Raw genomic sequence first — 22,459 nt, forward strand, 5'->3', positions numbered from 1 at the left:
GGTACACATAGGAAAGCCATTGCTGGCAGTAGCCGTGAAAGATTTCCAACCATCTGATGGTGAGGAGGATTGACAGAGTGAGTTGTGCAGTTATGAATAAGGGCATAAGGGCGGTGTCACAGGTGTCTTCAAGGTGTAGAACATTCCATTGGATAGCATGTGAGAGGAGCCCCTCTGTTTAAAGGATAGATTCAGCTGGGACAGGAGTGGAAGCGAGGACAAATACGGCTTTTGACTCCATGTTTGTTCATTCAAAAATATTTGTTGTGTTCTCCTTTATGTCGAAAAGTGCACTAAAAAGTTTGGCAATGCAGAGATGGCTTATACAGTTCTCTCTAAAAGAGCGTGGCCAGGTTTGAGGAGAAAGGCATGAGGTATAGTGAGCCAGTCTCAGAATCAGCACAATAGCAAAATCAGAAAGACACAACTCCTTTAAACTCCAAATCATTATTTCTTGCTCACCCTGTGACCCTGATGGGTCATGATCATGGTCATAATCATACATTTTTTTAGTTATTTGCCACACACTGAGCTATGTGTGTTAAAGACATTTTATTATTTAGCCCTCACAGAGCCTCTGAGGTAGATACTGCTGACTAATATGTATTTCACAAATGGAAACTGAGGCTCAGATAAGATGAGGAATCTTCCCAGGCTCACACAGTGGTAAGCCCCTACTCCTTCCACAGGGAAAAAGAGATAATAGAGCAAGGATGCAGAAAGCATATGGGGTTTAAGTCCGACATCTATTTTAAACCATATCCTCTTTGTTATGTTTGTAAGTAATAATTTGAAAATTATGCATAAGGCATCTTTAGTATATTTTGTTTCCTAATGGGAACTAAGGCAACTGGTCAACATGGGATATAAACCAATGATCAAACCTCATAAATTCTGTGTGTTAGCTGGCTAAACCAATCATTGATGTGTTAATACAATTTTTATTAACTCTCCTATCAAGTTACTCAGTAAAGTCCTGAGATTAGGATTATCTATGCCTCGGTTTGACAAAGCTTACTGAAAGCAGCTTTTGATATAATACCATAAAGAGGAATATAGAAATATTCCTTTATTAAGCACATTGAAAACAAAAGGTTGGTTTCTGATACGAGATACATTCCTCAAAGCCTTAAACTAATGGCCAGTTTCACTGAATTACCATTATTTTAAGGATATTAAGATACAAGCATAGAGGGAAAATAAAGATTTATAGTAATGGCATTGGGGACGGTTTGCCTGATTTCAACCATTGGCAAATCTGCTCCTTTATGTAGTTAGAGGTCTCTCAAAGAGCCCACTGAGGTGTACTGAGAACTCGTAAACCATCGACTTCCAAGAAGCCTGCACAAGCCTATTTGTAAAAGTCTATATAAGTAGTAAACGAGTGCATCACGCTTAAAAGCCTGCAGTGGCATGAAGCTCTCAAGGCTTAACAGTGCTCTTAACCTGCACATTTGCTTTTTTGGAACCAGCAAATCTTCTCTACCAAGAGCAACAATTAGCTCTAACTGCTTTCTCTACGGGTGGTTCCTACACTTTAAGTCTTTTACCTCGGAAGAACCTAGATTATGTCAGAGTAAAGGTGTGTTGTCTCCTCTCCTGTGGCTGTGCTTGCACTTACAAAGCCATCATGCAATTTGGAGCCCTTGCAAATGTGGGAGGGACGTTTCAAGCTTACATGTGTTGGACAGGGGGCTGTAGTTTTAGAGGACATTCTGAGAACAAACCTTCCATAGCTTCTGAAGAATTATTGGAACTTAGAAGACCTCAATGCCTCCTGTTTAGGCAAACAGGTATCCAGCAAAATCCCCCTAGTTTTTCTCTTTGATATCTGATATTCAGTTGTACACAGAGTAATAAGCAATTAGAGGGAGTAAACAGAAACTGCACTCGTTATCTTGGCTTTAACCTCTTATTACAAAAAGTGCTTTTTAGCTGAAAAGGAAAAGTCCCTTTTATGGGAAGATTGTTTTGAACAGCTCAAGCTGTGCCTGGTTTTTCCTCGGGGCATCCATGAACTCGGTTGTGATACTCTCAACAGAAGAGAAACTGTGAAGCCAATGTGGAGATGTGGCCCTCCTGGGGCCACCATCATCCGACCCTCTTTCCTTGTCTTTAACCACAGCTGAGTTCTGTCTCAGCGTAGCCGTAAAACTCTCCTGGTAGCATTTTAGAGGCTTTTAAAAGAATGCCCCTCATAATATGTTCTATTACAGCGGTGATTGTTATCGTTGTTATTTCTTAGTTCGTAGCAAGAGTGAAGTCTCCCTGGGGATATGTTGAGAATGGATTGAGAGTGCCAACCATAGATCATAGTAGTCCACTTCATTTCCCACCGTATAGACAAGTTTCACTTGCTGTCTGGTATCCTGATTGGCCATGTCTTCCTCTGGAAGATGTGATTGTTCTAAGACCCCAGAGGCAGGGAAATGGGAAATGGAACGGAGTTGGCTCTGAGATAGCATTATGGAACATAAGCTGTAGTTAAGAGCTAACATGATAATGTGCCTATTGTCTTAGAGATCCATTTACTGGGATTTAGAACTCTGTTTCCCAAATGAATCCACAGTGCTTGAAATAGAGTCAAGAGGCTTTTTTCAGGGTAAATCTTTGATGGGGATATGTTCTTGGAACAAAGAGTTGGAGAAACGTGGACAGGTCTTTGGATCCGTCTACCCATCTTTGTCAGGACCGCTTTAAAGCTGAGGTATCATTGACCTTTCCATAACATCCCCTCCAAGTTTATAAACACCTTCTGGAAGCTCTTCATCACCAGCATGTGAGTCTTCAACTCAGTGCACTTTACTTATGGGTAATATAAATTAAATTGCTGTTTTTAAACTCATTTGCTTCAGTCTTACCTAAAACAAAGCTATCTATCATTTGATTATATATTTCTGCCACTTGTGAAAATCGTACCATATTTAAGAATATTTAGTAATAAATATATACGTATCCCTGTTTTCTTGGATCACCTACTTGTAAGCAATACAATTAGCATATGCTGTATTTTTATTACTAAATTACCATGGCACAAACCTTTCCTAGATTCGTTAGAAACAGTTTCAGAGTTTTTCAGGGCTCCGTCACATACACACTCAAGACCAAATGTGGTAGGCTCTTTCTTTTTTTTTTTTTTAATTTTTTTTATTTATTTGTGATAGTCAGAGAGAGAGAGAGAGAGGCAGAGACACAGGCAGAGGGAGAAGCAGGCTCCATGCACCAGGAGCCCAACGTGGGATTCGATCCCGGGTCTCCAGGATCGCGCCCTGGGCCAAAGGCAAGCGCCAAACCGCTGCGCCACCCAGGGATCCCCGTGGTAGGCTCTTTCACCGCTGACTTCTCATCTGGTTGTCATGCTGTGGCCTCTGTCATTGATGATTATACCTGCCGTTCTTCAGAGCATCGTTGTGTTTTTACTGGTGACCAGCTCAGACACCTCAACTTGTGCACTGGTGATGGACAAACACTGCTTCCCAGTTTTCTCCCATCATAGCTAAGAGAAGCCAAGTTTAACTTTTACCAGACTTCATTAAATGCTTAGAGACAAGAAAAGTAATAAAGGAAAAATAGCTAATAGCTTCTTCTAGAATGTCTTATAATTGCCATATCTTGCCTGGTCTCAGAATCCTTGCCAAGCTTATGCTGGTCTTTAGGGGTGGTAGACCTACCCAGCTGTCTCTCTGGGCATCTCTAGACACCTCTTCTCCTCCCAGAGCCCAGATCCCAGTACTCCCCTGGTCCCAAAGGATGGGGGCTTTCTCTTTTCTCTCTACAGAGGTCCAGCTCACTTGAGAGTAACCCACTTGTTTCCTTTAGTCATAACAGCCGCTTTTTTTTTTCCCCACAAAAGAAAACCTTAACTTGCAAAGCCTGGGTAATACAGATATCCAGGCAGAAGACGACATGTTTGGTATAGTCATCCAGTTACTTATTTGAGAACCAGAGGCTACACTTCCCAGGCCCTCACATGGAGATGGGATCAAGTAACAAGTTGAAATGTAAGAACTGTCCCCTGTCCTTTGTAGTCAGTGCGACATGAAGCAGGTGGTCTTTGTTCAGTCTTCCTCTTTCTTTCTGTTGGCTGGAAGCAGAGCACTGAAAACCCTGGGATTCATAACTTCACAAGATTCAAGGAGCTTGGGTTCCTGAATCTCTTTGGGAAGGAAAGCCATCAGATGACCAGAAGATTTGTGGGGCACCATTGGAGGAGTAAGACAGCACATTTCTAATTGACTTTTTAACAATGTGGGTTTGAACTGTTTGGGTCCACTTTTACATAGATTTATTTTTTATAAACATAAAACATAAACATATAAACTGTAAATGTATTTTCCTTATTTTTTTAGTAACATTGTATTTTCTTTTTTTTTTTTAATATTTTACTTATACATGAGAGAGACAGAGAGAAAGAGAGAGAGAGAGAGAGAGAGAGAGAGAGGCACAGACACACACAGGCAGAGGGAGAAGCAGACTCCATGCAGGGAGCCTGATGCAGGACTCGATCCTAGGACTCCAGGATCACACCCTGGGCCGAAGGCAGGTGCCAAACCACTGAGCCATCCAGGGATCCCCAACATTGTATTTTCTGTATCTTGCTCTATTGTAATGTTACAATATATAATACACACACAAAATATGTGTTAACTATGTTATCAGCAAGGCATCCATCTGGTCAACAGTAGGTTGGTAGTTTGGTTAAGGTTTTGGGTAGTCAAAAGTTATACATGGATTTTCAGTTGTTGGGGGTTGGCATCTCTAACACTTGTCCAAGAGTCAACTGTATATCACAAGGAACTGAAGTTTTACTGTGTTTTTGTTTTGTTTTGTTTTTTGTATCTTTTTGTCAGACTCATTAGTGTGAATAGAACTAATTTAGCCTGAAATATCATCTGGAACTTTCTTTTCTTTTTTTTTTTTAAGGATTTTATTTATTCACGAGAGACACACAGAGAGAGACCAGAGACATAGGCAGAGGGAGAAACAGTCTCCCTTCGGGGAGCTGGATGTGGGACTCAATCCTGGAACTCTGGGATCACACCCTGAGCGGAAGGCAGATGCCCAACCACTGAGCAATGCAGGCATCCCTGGAATTTTCCTTCCATTCAGGACATTTGAAAAAACACTATGTAGGTATTTGCCTTACATCAGTATAGCTTAGAAGCACCTTCTATAGTGGTCTTATGCAGAAAAGAAAAGCAACAAACAAACAAAAAAATCCAAGAATCTGCCCCAAGGTCAAATTATAGTTTTCATTATAAAATGCAAAATCTCTTCCTTTGCAAATATTTCAGCTTCAAAGGTCTAGGGTCTCTTTATGCATATAACCTTACTTATTAAATTAACATAAATCCTTTGTTCAATTTTACTTTGAGTTAAATTATATATTTATTCTTTGTCATTTCAAAAATGATCTATTTCTCAAACATCTTGAAATTTTTCCCCCTAAACATTCTCAATACTTGACCTCTCTCTCAATTATGGAACCCCAAAGCCCAGAGTGTTTGAAAGCTCTGTATCATTTACTGAATGCAATGGGATGCCAAACCCCAGGCTGCCATATGCAAACTGTTGTCTGAAATGGATTCATTTCTCCTTCATCCCAGAGGAAAATAAGAAAGTTGGCCTGCTAAGATGAGATTGGCAATGAGAAGAGAGACTCTTTCAGGAATAAATGTGATGTTGAGAAATGTTATATTAGAAAGAAAGCCTTTTTAAAAGATAGGAAGTAAGATAAGAACAGTCTCAAAATACTGTAAAGTAGGAACTGATTTTCATAGGGCTCGAATGAATAAATCATCTCATTGCTTTATAGTCACACAAGGGAGATGACAGGATAATAGAATTTGGGAGCTGGAGAGCTGGTATGAGAACCATTCTGGCCCCTGGGTCTAGCAAGAGGCTGTAGGACCCAGCTGCTGCTGTTCAGGCACATGTCAGTTCAAATATGTATTGATTTATTAAACGTATGATTTGGTGAGAAGAGTCTTACAAAAATTACTACATTCTATTTTAGGCTTCTTAGCAGTGAAAAATAAATCATTTAAAAAAACCTTTTAAAGAAGTTAAATATATTGGAGGTTGCGATTTCATTATCCCATACTCTCCCAATCCTTTTGTACTATTTCTTTAACAAAGTTCTGAATAAAGAAGTTTTCTCTTAATGAATGCATTTTCTCAGCACAATTTTAAAAAACTGTCTTACAGTTTGAATTTCTTTTCCCTCTGATGTACAGCTTAATTTAACACAAGTATAAATCAGTGTGACTATCACCATACTCAGGCGTCAAAACTCTTCCCTTGTCGCAGTCATCCCCTGTCACACCCTAACTCCTGGCACCCACTTATCTGTTCTCCATCACTGTAGTGGTGTCTTTGAGAACATCACATACATGGAAACATACTGTAGGGAACCTTGAAGACTTACTGGTTGTACTCAGTGTAATGCCTTTGACATGCATTGTTGCATGTACGCGTCGCTCATCCCTTCCAGTGCTCAGTAGTATTCATCGTGTGCTTACTCCACAGAATGTCCACTTACTCACTGAAGGACATGTAGTTTATGTCTAGTTTGTGGCATTTATAAATTAGAATTCCTGCAAGAATTCACATGCAGGTCTCCATTTCTCTCTCTTTCCAGAATTTGGTCCTTTTTTAAAAGATTTTCTTTACTTGTGAGAGAGATAGAGAGAGCAGGAGCAGAGGGAAGGGTAGAAGGAGAGGGAGGAAGAGACTCCACTGAGCAGGGAGCTGGACTCGACTGAGACCTTGATCCCATGACCCTGAGATCATTACCTGAGCCAAAGTCAGGTAATGGACTGAGCCACCCAGGTGCCCCCAGAATTTACTCCTTTTGTCCATCTTTTCATTTTGAAATGTTCTTCTGAGACATTCAAGTATCCTGCTTCTTTAAGTCTTGGACTTCATGGTTGCTTTTTCTTCTAGTAATGTAATTCTTTAAAAAAAAATTCTATACTTCTTTCATTTCTATTTTTTTTTCTGGTCAACTTTATCTTCAAGCGCAGTCTTTATGCAAATAATGAGGATTGGGTAATCGTGTTTCAACTCAGACCCCTGCGTAAAGATGTGAATTTTTATCCACCCAAGGTCAGCTTCAGAGGCAGGCACAGAGTATGATGTGAACTGTAATCGGCCATGTTTGGGGGGTTGCCAGGAAGTATTCTGCAGAAGGAAATTGGCAAAGGGGTTAAAGGAAGCACGAAGTCTAAGTTGGATAAGGAGGAAACTAAGAACACCAGGGAGTAATAGATAATGAAAAGTTGATAGAGTCAGTAGATGGAAAGGTCTGCTGAGGTTGAAAAATTTTGTAAGTGAAGAATTGGGCTAAGGTGAGAGGTGGTGATCAACTGATGCTTGAGGATTAGCAAGATAATGGCTGAGGCATTGGTACCAATAAGCCTAAACCAGTGATTCTGTGGTATTGTATTGGAATCAGTGGGGAAAAATTTTAACTTCTCCTCTAGAAAGACTGGATCTATTGGTTTTGGCTGGGACCAGAGCCACTGCCTGGGGTCGAAAAGCCTTATTATGTTGTGTAACAGTGCGAGGAGTGGACAAAGTCGAGGGGAGGGTGAGACCATTCAATGTGAGGAGAAAGAGATTGAGGTGAGGCTGGGTGAATGTTTTACATGACTATTGAGGTCACAAAGCATGACATCAGATGTAGCATTGGAAGGTTGGAAATCCTCTTGAAGCCATCCAGGAGGTCTTCAGAGTTGTAATAAGGATGGTTGAAAGTGAGCTCTGACATTCAGCAATCACACAACCATACCTGAAGATGTTAATTCACAGAAATAATGCCTCCAAATGGAAGGACCACAGTACTGACTGCCTATTGAATCATGAATCAGTGTTTGAATCACATCCATTAATTAGGCAATGATTTCTCTTGAAATGTGAATAATAAATTTTTTCATTGACAGTTTTAGAAGTTTTCATTGACAGTTTTCATTATTTCATTTTTGAGTAGCTGGGTTCAAAATTCACTGAAATACTTCTTTTGAATAATTTTTAAATGGAGAATCCACTTTATTTGCAAGCATTTTTAAGGATGCAGATATATTTTCAAAACATTATTTTTTAAAAACAAAATCATAAAATTATTTCCAAAAACCTTTTTTCAAAGCATTCTCCTCAAAGCCCCAGTTCTCTTAAAAGGGGAAAAGGGGCACTTTGTGCTTGGTAAAAATTACATCTACTCTAATAGTACAGAAAACTTTTTTTTTTCTAAAATATCTACTAAGCTGCATTTCTACTAATAGACATGTGATATCACAGAAGAAGTCAGGCCAGCCACTATCCCATGTGGCAAATTTTAAAAAAAGATTCCCCTTTCATGACACTGCTGTGTTCTGGACTTTTTTTTTTAAATAGAGACGTGAATCTACAAATTACAAATCATATAAATAGAAATGATGCTTCTTAAAATTGTTTGGTACATCACCCACCCAAGCACACATGATTACCTTGAAAAGGTTAGCAGATTTTTAAGGAAAAGGGAGTAACTTGAATATCATGTACTTTTAAGGTTGGCACTACAAGTTCAACAGTGAAACTGTGTGGTACAAATAATGTTCATGGTCATTCCCTATTTCATTCAAATCAATAGAGGAAAGTCTGCCACATTATAAGAGTCTTGTTTTTATAGAATTAAGCACATCAATGACACCTACAACACTTTTTTACCTCTGCTTCAACATTTTTACTGGAGTCTTACATATAAACCATGTAATAAATGGATTCTCTTCTCATTGCCACCTCTGTAAACACTGTGCTCCAATCCTTTTCTCTAAACAAGAGAACTGTTCCATTCATGGTATAGTCCCCCATCATGCCCATCAAATATTTTCTAATCCAAGAACCTGTTTATATTAAGACCACATCTTTCACAGTAAAACTTTCCTTAGTAAGTTAAAATTAATAATTTTTGAAAAATCGTTTACAAAAATAGGTTTTTCACCACCCACGTTATTGGACAAGAATATAAAAGCTATAAGCTATGGTATATGATCTATATCCAGCATTACTTCTGTACCCTATCCATTCTAATACCTGCTTCTTAAGATCTTTGAGGATATTTCCCATACATCTTTCAAGAGTAAGTTTGACAAATGTATTCCAATCTATTGCCATGTCATTTTTTTGTGTATGATTTCAACCAATTTTGTTGCAGTGGGAAGAAATTTCCTCTAAAGTAGATAGCTTTGTTTTCACTAGTAAGGAACAAACAAACAACAATAAAAAAACCCAACAATAACAAAAACCTCCAGAGACATCTACATCATTCTTCTTTCAATTCTGGGAAAATTTTAAAGTACTGAGATAAATGTCACATGATTTAAAACTTTGTAGAAGTTTAGTTCCATGTTCTGAATGCTTAGCTTTTAAAAATCTTACTAGTAAAAAAAAAAATAAAAAAAATAAAAATCTTACTAGTGATTTATCTTAATAGTGGCTTTATCAAGTGATTAGCTGAAATCTCCTTAGAGAAATATGTATTTTTAATGACAGTGAATATAAATCTGTCATATAATCATTTTATTTATTATTTCAAGTTGAGAATTATAATTCTTACCATGATGTTTATCTCAAAATGTAATACATGAGTGGAACATAGTGACTAAGAAATATCTCCACTCTCTCATTTCCATGCTGCTTAATTGTGTTTATATTATTAGTATTCTTTTAGTTTTTACAGTTTCTTTGCAGAAAACACTTAGAAGCATTTGTTCTGGGAAGACTTATTCAGCGAAGCCTAGAGAACATATTTCACTCAATCCCACAAGCGTAAACCAGCAGTCTATATTGCAATAGTTGGGAAGGAAACAGCATTACGCTGATGGAGGCGCACTGCTAGCTCTGTGTGAGATGGAAACCCCCTCGCTCACCAGGAAATGTGGTTCTCTGCACATCATGAGGGATATACAGTCTGAATGAGGTCACCAGTGTCCATCTTTATGGCTGACTAATTGTTAATTCATAGCTTTATCTTGATTTCATAATTTAAAAATTGTATAAATAGATATTGTCATTTGCATGTATGAGAGAGAGAGAGAGAGGGAGGGAGGAAGAGAGATGCTGGCGGCTTAGTTTAGAGAATGTCATTCTACAGGACAAAGGGATGTGAAAAAAGTCACAGGGATACTACGCTGGATATGAGCACATAGCAGTATATAATCAGAGGACTAAGGGCTTAACTGTCCTGATCCCAGGATGGACAACTAAACCAAGTAGTGAAACCTCCTTTATCTGCTCTGTGAATCTAAGTGGAAGCCAATCTCCATGGTGGAGATAAACCCATACTGCCATATACAATGAATTGCCCTGGCATCTTGAAGAATGCCAAGTTCAGATTCTATAGGTTTATAACAGGGCCTGTGAGTATTCATTTCTAACAAGCTTCTAGTTAATGCTGATGTAGCTGGTCTATCGCCACATTTCTGAATGAAAAAAGTGTAGACCAGAGGTCTATAAACCATGCTTGGTGCTTATGTAAATAAAGTTTTATTGGAACACAGTCAGCCCATTACCTACAGGGCTTCATTCCCTGCTGCAGTGGCAGAGAAGAGTAGTTGCAACAGAGACCTTATAGCATACAAAATCTAAAATATATATTCTCTGATCCTTTACATAAAAGGTTTGCTGACCCTTTGCTTAGATAATAAATATATATTTCTCATATAGATACACATGGATAACCATCCATCTAGATTCATGTGAATACTACAGGTTCAGAGAAAGTGCAGGAGCTAATTTTATCACATTACTCTATGTGCTAAATAGTTAAGAGTATTCACTTGTGGGCAGATTTGCTATTTCAATGAAATGAGGAATTACAGAAAAGACAGTAAAAATAAATTACTTGAGAAAAGAATTGCTATTCACATTGAAATCATACAGTTAAAAGATAGCCCTACACCAAGGTCACAAAAAATAAGGTGAAGGTATGCAACATTTGAGTTGAATTATATTAAATACACAAGAGTTGGGTTTAATATCTTTAATATCTTTCTCTAGCTAAATATGTCACAGTAGAATCTTAAAATGAAACTAAGCTACAGAGTGAAATTCAACTCATAGCAGTGGTCTGCTATGTATTATTGCAGGTTTTGAAATTTCATTTTCATGCTATATAAACTGATAGGCATACTTAACTGGTGAAATTAGTTGATAGGACACATCTTCACAATAATTACCATGTTAGAAATATCCCAGTGCATCTCAAGACATGAGCATTTTCTATCATCATTGTGCATTTCATGACACTCTAAAATATGTTTGGTAACATATACCATTGACCCATTGTGAAAAATACTCCCCAGAAGGAAGTGCTTTCAGACATAGTTAAATAATTTTTTTTTAATTTTTTTTAAAATTTATTTATGATAGTCATACAGAGAGAGAGAGAGAGAGGCAGAGACACAGGCAGAGGGAGAAGCAGGCTCCATGCACCGGGAGCCCGACGTGGGATTCGATCCCGGGTCTCCAGGATCGCGCCCTGGGCCAAAGGCAGGCGCCAAACCGCTGCGCCACCCAGGGATCCCAGTTAAATAAATTTTAATTGCAAATGATTTTAATGCTACATTTTATGTCACTTTGCTATCCCTCTATAGGTTGAAATTTTGAGAGCAAAAAGAAAAAAAAGAAAACTATTTTGTCATTCTCTCTTATGTCAAGTGTTTTCTAGTTACCTCTTCTGGATAGACACTGTTACCAACCTTCAGTGTTGTGGTTTCTAAAGCATATGATTAAGCCACCTTTTGGAGAATTTATGTTATTTAATTATGCTTCTCTACCAAAAATGTTTGTTGAATCTTTTGGTTAAATATAAAATTAGTTAATTAATTAATTAATTAATTAATTAATTTTTAAAGATCTTTTATTTTCTTTTAGAGAGAGTTGGGGAGGAGCAGAAGTGACCATCTACCCACCAACAGTGTTCACATATTTGAACAGGGAGGGTGCAGTGGGTGGTTGTATAGATTTCAGATTCCCTAGCCCTGCATCCCAGCATGCCTGTATTAACTGGCCAGTTGTCCTACTCCCCAACATCAGGAAAGATAAAAGACTTAGGATGGGTGTTCCAGAATATCTTATAAAGTTGTGAGAAAGTGGATAACCTGTCTAAAACAAAGGAGCAATAATCTTCACATTGCCTGTTTTTAATGATCTTTCGCATCTCAATTTCTTTATCTGTGAAGTGGGACTAGTATTCTTGGCCCTTCCCATTCTGTGGCATCATGAGGACCTGCATGTTTACATCCTGTGACATATAACCTTAAATTTTACTGAATTCCAATTTTCTAGGAGACAACAAAGTGTCACTGTCCGTTTTGTAACTTTTTGGTCATTAGATCCTTATGGATCTTAATAAAATTTGGCAGAGCTCTTCCCTTTTGGCTTTGACTCCTATGTAATGTGGCAGCAACCCCTGTTTGCAGCTGGTGTCCTGGGATCTGGTCATTTGTGAAGAGTGTGCTGTTCTAAACCATGCCAGGCTCCCTCTGGGCAGCACTGGACCTGTCAGACTGGCCTGTTCCCCTGTGTTAGAATCTCATTTTTCTGATGCTGGCAATTCACGCAAATTTCCCCCTCTCGGTGCCGCCTATTTCACCAAAAAAGGAGGGGGAAAAGCCCTTCTTGTTTCTCTAAACCTAACACAATTATCATGAGCAAGCCTGCGTTGGACCCTGGCATCTGTGTCTGTTTTCTGCAGCTGCCTGACTGCCGATGTGTTCCGGAACAGGCCCATTCAGGATACCGGCTGTGCTCCCTAACATCTGTTTTCCAGGGAAACTGGTTTCCAGTTCTTACCAGAATTTTGTGGGAAGTGTGAACAGGGGAAGAGGGCAAAAGATCTGCAGCATCATTGATAAGGCACTTCTTTCTATTCTTATGTGTCTTAAAGGAGCAGCTGAGAGATTTTATTTTTACATGAACACATTTGTTTGTGTGATGGTTTAGAAATTAACAACAGCAAATAACTGCTTTTCTCGAAGCTCTATCTTAAGTGATTGGTCAGGTGTTAAGTAGGGGAACGTTGGCAAAGGCTCTGGGAATCCTGAACATCATGCCTAAGTCTAAAGGTTTGTTTCTGATACTTTTTTGGAACAACTGAACCTGCCCTTTTTTTCTGCCAGGTGCCATAGACCGAATGTTTGTTTTCTCCACAAAATCTGTATGTTGAAATCTTAACCACTAATGATAGCATTAGGATGGGGGAACTGTGGGAAATGATTAGGTCTTGAGGGTGGAGCCTCATGCACATTATCAGTGTTCTCATAAGAGACCCAAGAGAACTCCTTCCCCCTTCCACCATGTGAGGACACAGCTAGTCAAGACAAAGGCCACTAGGAAGCAATCCTCATTGGACACTGGATCTGCTGTCCCTTGACTTGGGTAGCCAACCTCCAGAACTGTGAGGAGTCCATTTCTGTTGTTTATAAACCACTTCATCTATGGTAATTGGTTACAGCAGTCTCAACAGCCTAAAACACCATGAAAGCACAGACTAGGTTTTCTTATTATTAAGATTTCATTTATTTGAAAGAGAGAGAGCAGGAGCAAGCACAAGTGGGTAGGAGGGGCAGAGGGAGAAGCAGACTCCCCACTGAGCAGGGAGCCTGACACAGGGCTCTATCCCAGGACCCTGGGATCATGACCTGAGCTGAAGGCAGATGCTCAGTCAACTGAGCCACCCAGATGCCCAAGCACAGACTAGGCTAATTTTCCATTTCTCCATGATTACTGATGATTTGAATGGAAGCAAGGTAAGAGGAAGGAAAGGGAAGGAAGGGAATATCTGGAAAGTGCCATCTTCTTGTGAGACACCTGGATCCAGGAATACAAATGGATCTCCTTCCAGGCAGCAAATGTCATCTAACTGTGAGGACCCACCACCCATCCTGTGAACTGCGGAAACAGGGCTAAGGGAAGTCCTTCCCACCCTGCACTTGCCTCCCTGCCTCATCTCTCTTCTCATTCCACTATGCCTCAAGCCCTGGTGGTCTGGCCCTTTCTATTTTCCTCCTATCCTCAGGGACCTGTGCTGCTCTGTCCTCGTGTCCCACTGGTGGTTTAGTTTGGGCACTTTATCCTTTTCCTCTCCTGTCCCATGTCCCTCTCTGCTTTATTTCCTGGCTGTGTCCTGTCCTTTGCAGCTCACTCTGCACTCTTTGCCAGCTCCTCCTTCCCAGCAGGCTGTGGCTAAGCTTCAAGGAGGCTCTTGTCTGGGTGGTACAGACTAAACCTGGAGTGGTAGGTCAGGCCAGTGGTTATGCGCTTAGGTCACTGTAGCTCACAAAAACTCCACTGCACCGTTGCCCTACTTCATCCCAAACTTCCCTGAGAAGGGAGGAGAGTGGGAATCCCACAGCACGTGCACCAGCACTGCATTAGTGAGCAGCAGCTCCATCCTGTTGGGATGAAGGGCTTTCTTACTATCCTAGGAAGATTTAAAGAGACTGCTCTCTAGGGGCCATGGATGTTCCCAGTGTGGTGGGACCCCCCTACTAGGGTCAGGACGTGGACAGTAACATCTGTGCAAGTGTTGACTGGAAAAATAAAGTGTTGATTGGCTAGAAAAAAAAAAAAAACTGACCTAGGCAGTGTGGCTTTTTGAGGGCAGATATTAAGATAATGCTCTGGTATTCCACTTGCAGAGAATACCATAATACCAATATCATATGGGAAAATAAAATAGAGATTTAGAGATGTGCATATTTCTGGTGATATAAATTACCCATGTACTCACATTTCTGAAATGAAGACAAGCATATGTTAATAACAGATTGGATATGTTACAAAGAATATGATCTTTGAATATGACAGTATGAGAGAACAATATCTCTCATTGTTACAGAGCTTTACATTCATGCTGTAAATGTACACACTTAAAAATACAATTTTGGAAAGATGGCCAGAAATGCTAATTTTTATAATATATCTTAGCCTATGTTATCTAACAAAGAAAAGCATGTGCACCATATACATATGCCACAACGGCAGAAGAGATTTTTTTTTGTCGTGAATGATTTTTTGCTTTGAAAATATAAAATATTGCAATGCGTTGTCTATTAGCATTTTTAATAGGATATTTCAGAGATAGCCGCATCTGCATATAGCACTCCCATGAATATGTTCTTCTAAAATTAAACATGAAAAGCGTACAAATATGATACATTTGAATCCCAAGCTACTGTTTATATTGCTGGTAGTATCAGACTCAAAGCTTCTCCCCCGAAGTACAATATATTTTGACAGAATTCCCTTCATTCGGTGCATATGCATCCACTTCTAATATGCATATGCCTACAATGTAAAAAATAGAAGAAAATGGCATGCCGTTGCTAAGTGGATATCCTGCAGATTTGAAACAAAAAAGAAAAGCTTTAAAATACACTATAATTATGTAAAATGATGTGATTTTACTTTGGTTGTCTAAAATAAAAATTAGAAGGTTGAAAATGAAAATGACTTTATAATGGTTATTTTCAAAGTGTGTTCTCAGACCAGCTTATTTGTAACTTGGAGGAAGAAACTACCTTGCCCTTTCTCACAAACCCTTTTACAACCACTGTGGCAGGAAACACTGACCTTCAATTTCATGGTAGTGCTGGAAAAACCTTGCAAAATATTCCTGGCTTGGCTATTTCCAGTCAGCTCTGTTGTCCATGTCTTCTTAGAGAGGGAATGATCTTGTGTCAGTATGCTCAGTCATTCAATTCATGTATGATTCCCTGGCACCAAGACTCTTTTCTTGGTATGTTGTAAAATAGCCCAGTTGATTAGCAGCAGTCCTGTACTTGGCCTCATGAAGAATCACTGAGGAAGTTTTGAAAGACACAGACTCCAGACAGAATGCTAGTGGCATGGGTTTAGTTAGATCTGGGGTGGAATGGAGGAATATGTGCTTTAAACATATGCCCAGGAGGAGAAGAGAACATTTCAAGTGGAGATGAGGATATGGAGCAATTAGAACTCTGTATTTTAAGTTTTGAACTATGAGGAAGTGTAAATTGATGCAACAAATTTGTGTTTGTATCTGCCAGAGCTGAACATGGGCATACCTACCACTCTACAATTCCGCTCATTAACTGTATACCCAGTAGAGATGATCCTACATCTTCACCAAAAGATTCCTAAGAGGGTTCACAGCAGCACCATTCAAAATAGTCAAGGAATGGAGACTATTTAGCTATGTCCAGCAATAGTGGGATTGAGATATAAAATATAGTGTATTTATCTCTGGTATCCTGTATAACAAGGCCAGCTTCATGGGTGTGTGATCTGTGAGTTGCATATGGTTCCACTCCACAAGGGCCCTATGCAGGGTTCAGTGCTCTGCTTTTACCTTCTTGTAGTTTTCAAACAGGGGACCTGCATTTTCATTTTGCAGGGGACTCTGCAAATTAGGTATCTGATTCTACTATACAGTAAATTCCACTTACTGTTACATGAGAAGAGTTAATATCTGCTCTGGTCATGATTTTGAAGTCCTGGGATGGAGCCCTGCATTGGGCTCCCTGCTCAGTGTGGAGTCTGATTCTCCCTCTCACTCTGCCTCTACCCCACCCCCACTCCTGCTCTCTCTTAGATAAATAAAGTCTGTCTGTCTGTCTGTCTGTATGTATGTATTTATTATTTTTTTGAATAATACACTTATTTTTTATTGGTGTTCAATTTGCCAACATGCATAATAACACCCAGTGCTCATCCCGTCAAGTGCCCCCCTCAGTGCCCGTCACCCATTCACCCCCAACCCCCACCCTCCTCCCCTTCCACCACCCCTAGTTTGTTTCCCAGAGTTAGGAGTCTTTATGTTCTGTCTCCCTTTCTGATATTTCCTACCCGTTTCTTCTCCCTTCCCTTCTATTCCCTTTCACTATTATTTATATTCCCCAAATGTCTAAGAACATATAATGTTTGTCCTTCTCCGATTTATTTATTCATGAGAGATACACAGAGAGGGAAGCAGAGACATAGGCAGAGAGAGAAGCAGGTTCCCTGCAGGGAGCCCAATGTGGGACTTGATCGCAGAACTCCAGGATTATGACCTGAGCCAAAGCCATACACTTAACCACTGAGCCACCCAGGTGCCCTGATAAATAAAATCTTTAAGAAAAAGATTTTTCTCATATGTATATATGAGGGAAAAATGAAACTATAGTTTTGGATATTAGGATAGTAGTTAGCTTTGAGGAGGTGAGAGGGGGTGAGGTCCATAAAAATTTGGCACCATCCCTGGCACATAGTGTACCATCAATTATTAATAGTTATTAATAATTCATTGCTTCTTTCTTACTGCCTTTTCTTCATAGGACAGAAGAATTTTTAAATAGTTGCACTGATATCTTTTCTATGCAATTAATATAAAATATTGATAACCCTCTGATCATGAAACATTTAAAATATTCGTATTTTGGTAGAAGAGTAAATAAATCATGTTAAATTTATGCTGGTAGTCCTGATTCATGCCAACAAAGGAAACAGTGGCATGAATAATTCTAAAAAGAGGAACATGAGATAATTATATTAAGTGTATTTGATTTGGGAATGCATAAGATGATACTATGGCAAGATTTATCCAGCTTTGCTTGGTGTGGCCTGCTACTGAATTAGCTTACATCTAACTGAAGATAAAGTTAAAGGACACAAAATGCAATCATCTCCTTTTCTTTATAAGTCACAACACTTGGAATCAGTATCACTCATTGTGGGGTGGGCCATGGTGGGCTGCCTATACCACCGTCTTGTCTGTGTTACTTGTCTTCCCAAGTCCCAGGGCACCCTGAGGACAGGCCAGTGTCTTCACATTAGAATAAATCCTTCCTTTCACCCCCATGACATAGCTGGTTGGTATTTTGTTTGTATACAATAAACAAGGTATATTTGTTTACTGGTTGAGTAAAGAGGCAAGAAAAAAGACAATAAAATGGGACCAAAGTCTTCTGAAATCAATTAATAAACTACATTAAACTTTTGCAAATAATTTGACTCAATGCAGCTGCGTTGTCCTGGCACATAAACCATTTGAGGACTGCCCAAACCTCTTCCATTCATAGAAACCTTCTTTGGAGCTTTCTGTGTCCTAGATTCATGATCTGCTCCTAGAAGAAGACAGTAAATACACTGGCAGAAAAATGAGATGCAGCTGATGGCTGAGGAGCTTTCTCAATGTGGGGACCCACAGGGCGTGGAGTCTAAGCAGACAAAGCAAAGAGGGAGAAATCAAAGATGTATGTCTGTTGGCCATAAATACCTCCCCTTTGTTTTTTGAAAATATTTTCTGTTTTGCAGCATGTTCTGCTTGAGAAAAATGTAAAAATGTGGTTCAGTCCCAGTGAACTCCACATTATTATTTATAGATCATTTATTATGCCATTTATAGGTTATGTAAATGCTGGACAATAAAATTTTTAGAAAACATAATTGTAATTATATTACACAATAAAATACAGCACATCAGCCATGAAAGTCTAAATCAGTAGGGCTCTGGTACCTGCTACAGGGCCTAATCCTTCCAAATGCTTTTGATGACAGCAAGAGGTAAGCTATATGCACCCAAATATTTTTTTTCTCCTTGTAATTGGACTTCTCTGCTGAATAATTTATATTCTACTTTGATTTTATATTTCTTAGCTTTTTCAAAATGTATGCTTGTTGATGATATGCTATAAATCATCAGCAGTTGTAAAGGTTGTGCTTTTCTGCAAATGCCCTGTGCTTTAAAGACAAATTAGAGAAAAGTATTCATTTTCAATTATAGCAGTCACCTCCTATTTTAAGATCTTACTTCTTATAATTGTATATGATAGAGGTAAAACAATAAGCAGGTAGCTAGTTATACAAGGGAAAGCAAAAGCCATAAACGTGAGGATGAAAATAATCTTCATGGTAAAAATGATCTTAGAAATTTTATAAGCCATTTCGATTTACAACAGAAAAAAAATGGAATTAAAGAAATTTTAGTTTTTTCTCCAAGACTACTAACAGGTTCCAGATAAACTGAAACCTAGTTCTCCTGGCTCTAATCCGTGACCTTCATCGCAGATAACTTATCACATCAAGCATTTACCTCTTTATGTAATTAACCTAAGTAGAGGTCATCATTATCACCTTTGTCTTTTACTCACATCATTATCTTTACACTTGTGTAAAGACTAACTTTCCCATGACCTTGTTGTAGACCAGAGGTTGGTACATTATGGCCTCACCTCTTTTTGCCAAGTCCATGGACTTTGATTAGATTTTATGTATTTAAAAGGTTGTATTTTAAAAATAAATAAAATACGATATATGATATCATATGATATGAAATTCAATTTTCAGTGCCCATAAATAAGGCTCTGATAGAACACAACCATATTCTATTGTTTATGGATTGCCAATGGCTGTTTTTGAGTTACAGCAGTCACATTGAGTAGTTGCAACAGAGAGACTGTATGGCCCTCAGACCTTAAGATATTTACTATCTGGTCCTTTTGAGACACTTTACAGAAGAGGGGAGAAAAAAAAAGGGAAAATACTACCACATGATAAAAGGCAGATAGACATTTTCAAGGTTTTACGATTTCAGTGTGAAAGGTGAAGAATCATCCCACAATGGGGAACAGATGCATACATTTAAAATATACAGACTGATGAATAGAAACATGTATGCCTTGTTCAGATAATGAATAATACATGGTTCAGAGTCTGGCTCCAATTCAAGACCCACCACATGGGCTCCAGCACTGGCCGTAGACCAGTCAGTGCCAGGAAGGGCGTTCCAGTCAGCTGTGATTCTAGTCCAGATGGGAATCTGTTCCTCAATATTTCCTTCTCACCCCACCCTCTGCTCAAGCCAGAGCAAGCTCTGAAAGCAAAACTAAGGCTGTTCCCAAAATCTGAGTTATTTCTAAAGGTTTAGGTCTATTAGTTGCCCCGGCTCTTAACCGACATCCTCTGCATACCCAAATATAGCAATCATATTAGAAACTGTATACCTAAAAGTATTGAAACTGTGCACAAGCATCCCCAGCCCACTCTACTACCCTGTGGCTTTTCAGATGGGAGGTAGAGGTGAGAACACTGAGGATTTCCAGTTGTCTTGTGCAGTAGTGCTGATGACTAGGTTATTATCCTATCCAGACCGACTTCACTGTTGCTCCTGGGAAATATCAGACTCTAGTTTTGAGAGTCCACATAGGTAAATATCTTCCGAACTCATTTCCACTGAAGAGTAGGACACCATCCCATACACATTTGTAGGAAAAGGAAGACATACTTATTCAACATAAATTATTTTATAGATATTTTTACATTAAATTAATTTATGTTTGGGAGTTCAGAGCAGATTGTTTAATGTAAATCATGGACAACAATGCAGAACTTTTTCCCATTAAAAACAAACAATGAATAGTAATTAGAAACAGGAAAGTAAGAGAAGTCTGTGTGAAACAAATATATATTTTTTAATCTGTGGAAAATCATATTATTCTTCTGTCTTAAAAATTGAATGTGCTTTTGGGATAAATGTGTTCTATAAAAGAACATCACAAAAATAGATGGAATAATTGCATGCAAACCATTTTCAACTAACAATTTCAAGTGTCTTTTTGATGCTTTGCTTACTTTCAGACACTTTGCTGGTAATATTAGCACAAAAACATTTGTTTGATTCTTTCTGACCTTTGCATCTAAGTCAAAATTAGTTCATCTCATGTGATGTTTTTAAGAGTCTGAAAAGGTTCCATCTCATGTACACATTACTGTTTTATGAGTGTCTCTAGCGTGATTCTTGCTGTGTGATCAGGTGCCCTTGTGCTCCTGACTGTCATACTCTTTCTCTAAGGAAAACAGAAATGAGGAAATAGCTCTATGTCTGAACATTTCAGAAATGCATTGCTCTTAGTTGCTCTTTGTGTCACTTTGGCCATCACAGTTACCTACCTTCTGACATGTGAATGGAAGGGAAGCCACTGCCCTGCTCCCATGTTGAGCAACAGGCATCCCCTTTGTAGTCCGACCTTATTGCTACATATTGTACTCCCCTCTTTTCCAAGTCACTACTGACTATTGTTTGTGAAATAGAGCTCAGCTGACCAAACAATCTTTTTTTTTTTTTCCACTGTCCCAGGCTGGGTAGTATTAGAGAAACATATAGGAATTTGTACTCTTGAGATCTCCTTGGTCTATATTTGATTAATTGGTTGCTCATTTATTTCTTTCCTTATTAGCCCCCCATGTGGTGGACTGAGGTGAGCAAAGTTGCGGGTAAAAAGCGAAATTGTTTTTACCATGTGCCCTCCCCCTCTGCTCCCTTGATAGCTGCCATGCCATGCCCATCCTCAGAATGTCTCTACTAACAGAGGGTCATACCATGAAGTGTGCTATGCAGCACAAGTGAGACCCCAGTGAGCCAGCCTCAAACCAAGGCTTGATTGAGATTTTAGCAACTCTAACAACCCTCTAGAAGTCTTCCTAACAGTACTATTTAAGCTATATCCCCTACCCAGCATCCCATAGCAAGATAGCAACTGGAAGTAAAAGTAAAATCGTGAGAAGCAGGGTGATAAATCAACATTGCTGCAACTTTCATTCACCACCATGAGAGGCCTCATCTTGTTCTATGGTGACCCGCAGAAGCTCACACAGCCAGCCTGAGGTCTGAGGTCCAGTCACATGGCGTAACACTCATGTTTGTTCTCCCTACCTTGACTCTTGTGTTCAGGAGTCTGTGGGCAGCTCCAAGATCAGGAGGCCTGTGTGTCCACTTCAGGGACATGAAGGAACTATTTTACTGGGGTGGGTTGAATGTCAGCCTCCAAAATGGTATGTTCATGGCCTACCCTCTGTGAATGTGACCTTATTTAGAAAAGGGTCTTTGCAGATTTAATTAAGTTAAGGATCCTGATGCAAGAAAATCATCCTGGATTACCTGGTCGACCCTAAATACAGTGACAAGTGTCCTGATAAGAGACACACAGAGAAGATGTGAACGCAGAGGCAGATATTGGAGAGATATAGCCAAATTCTCAATGCCAAGCTAGCCACCAGAAGCTGGAGGAGGCAAAGGACAGATTGTATACCAGAGTCTTCAGAGGAGGCACAGCTCTGCAGGATTTCAGACTTCTGGCCTCCAAAACTGTGTGGGGCTAACCTTCCCGTGTTTTAAGCCACCAAGTCTGTGTGGATTTTTCTGCAGCAGCCATAGGAAACTAATAGTCACCCTGCCTCCATGACAGCTCAAGTAGGAACTCTTAGAACTTCTTGCAATTAATATCAGATCTTGGAAATATGCATAACATTTATATCTCACCTGAAAAGAAACACTAGATGGTGACACATCCCAAAGAAGAATCAATAGGCTTATGGGATTGTCTGCATGTGGGAAAGGGGAAATGGCAGCTGCCAAAGGTAAAACACAGCTGGACATTTGATAAAATGGCTTTACTCA

The 22,459-nt window shown here is 39.3% G+C and overlaps 1 protein-coding gene across 1 annotated transcript in view; it reads left to right on the top strand.

The window, feature by feature from the left end:
* The window catches only part of PRKN (parkin RBR E3 ubiquitin protein ligase), a 1,279,940-nt gene that overhangs the window by 781,273 nt on the left and 476,208 nt on the right, over positions 1-22,459 (top strand). The gene's annotated exons all lie outside the window — the stretch shown is intronic.

Source organism: Vulpes vulpes, chromosome 1, assembly GCF_048418805.1.
Source record: "Vulpes vulpes isolate BD-2025 chromosome 1, VulVul3, whole genome shotgun sequence".
Classification (NCBI taxonomy): domain Eukaryota; kingdom Metazoa; phylum Chordata; class Mammalia; order Carnivora; family Canidae; genus Vulpes; species Vulpes vulpes.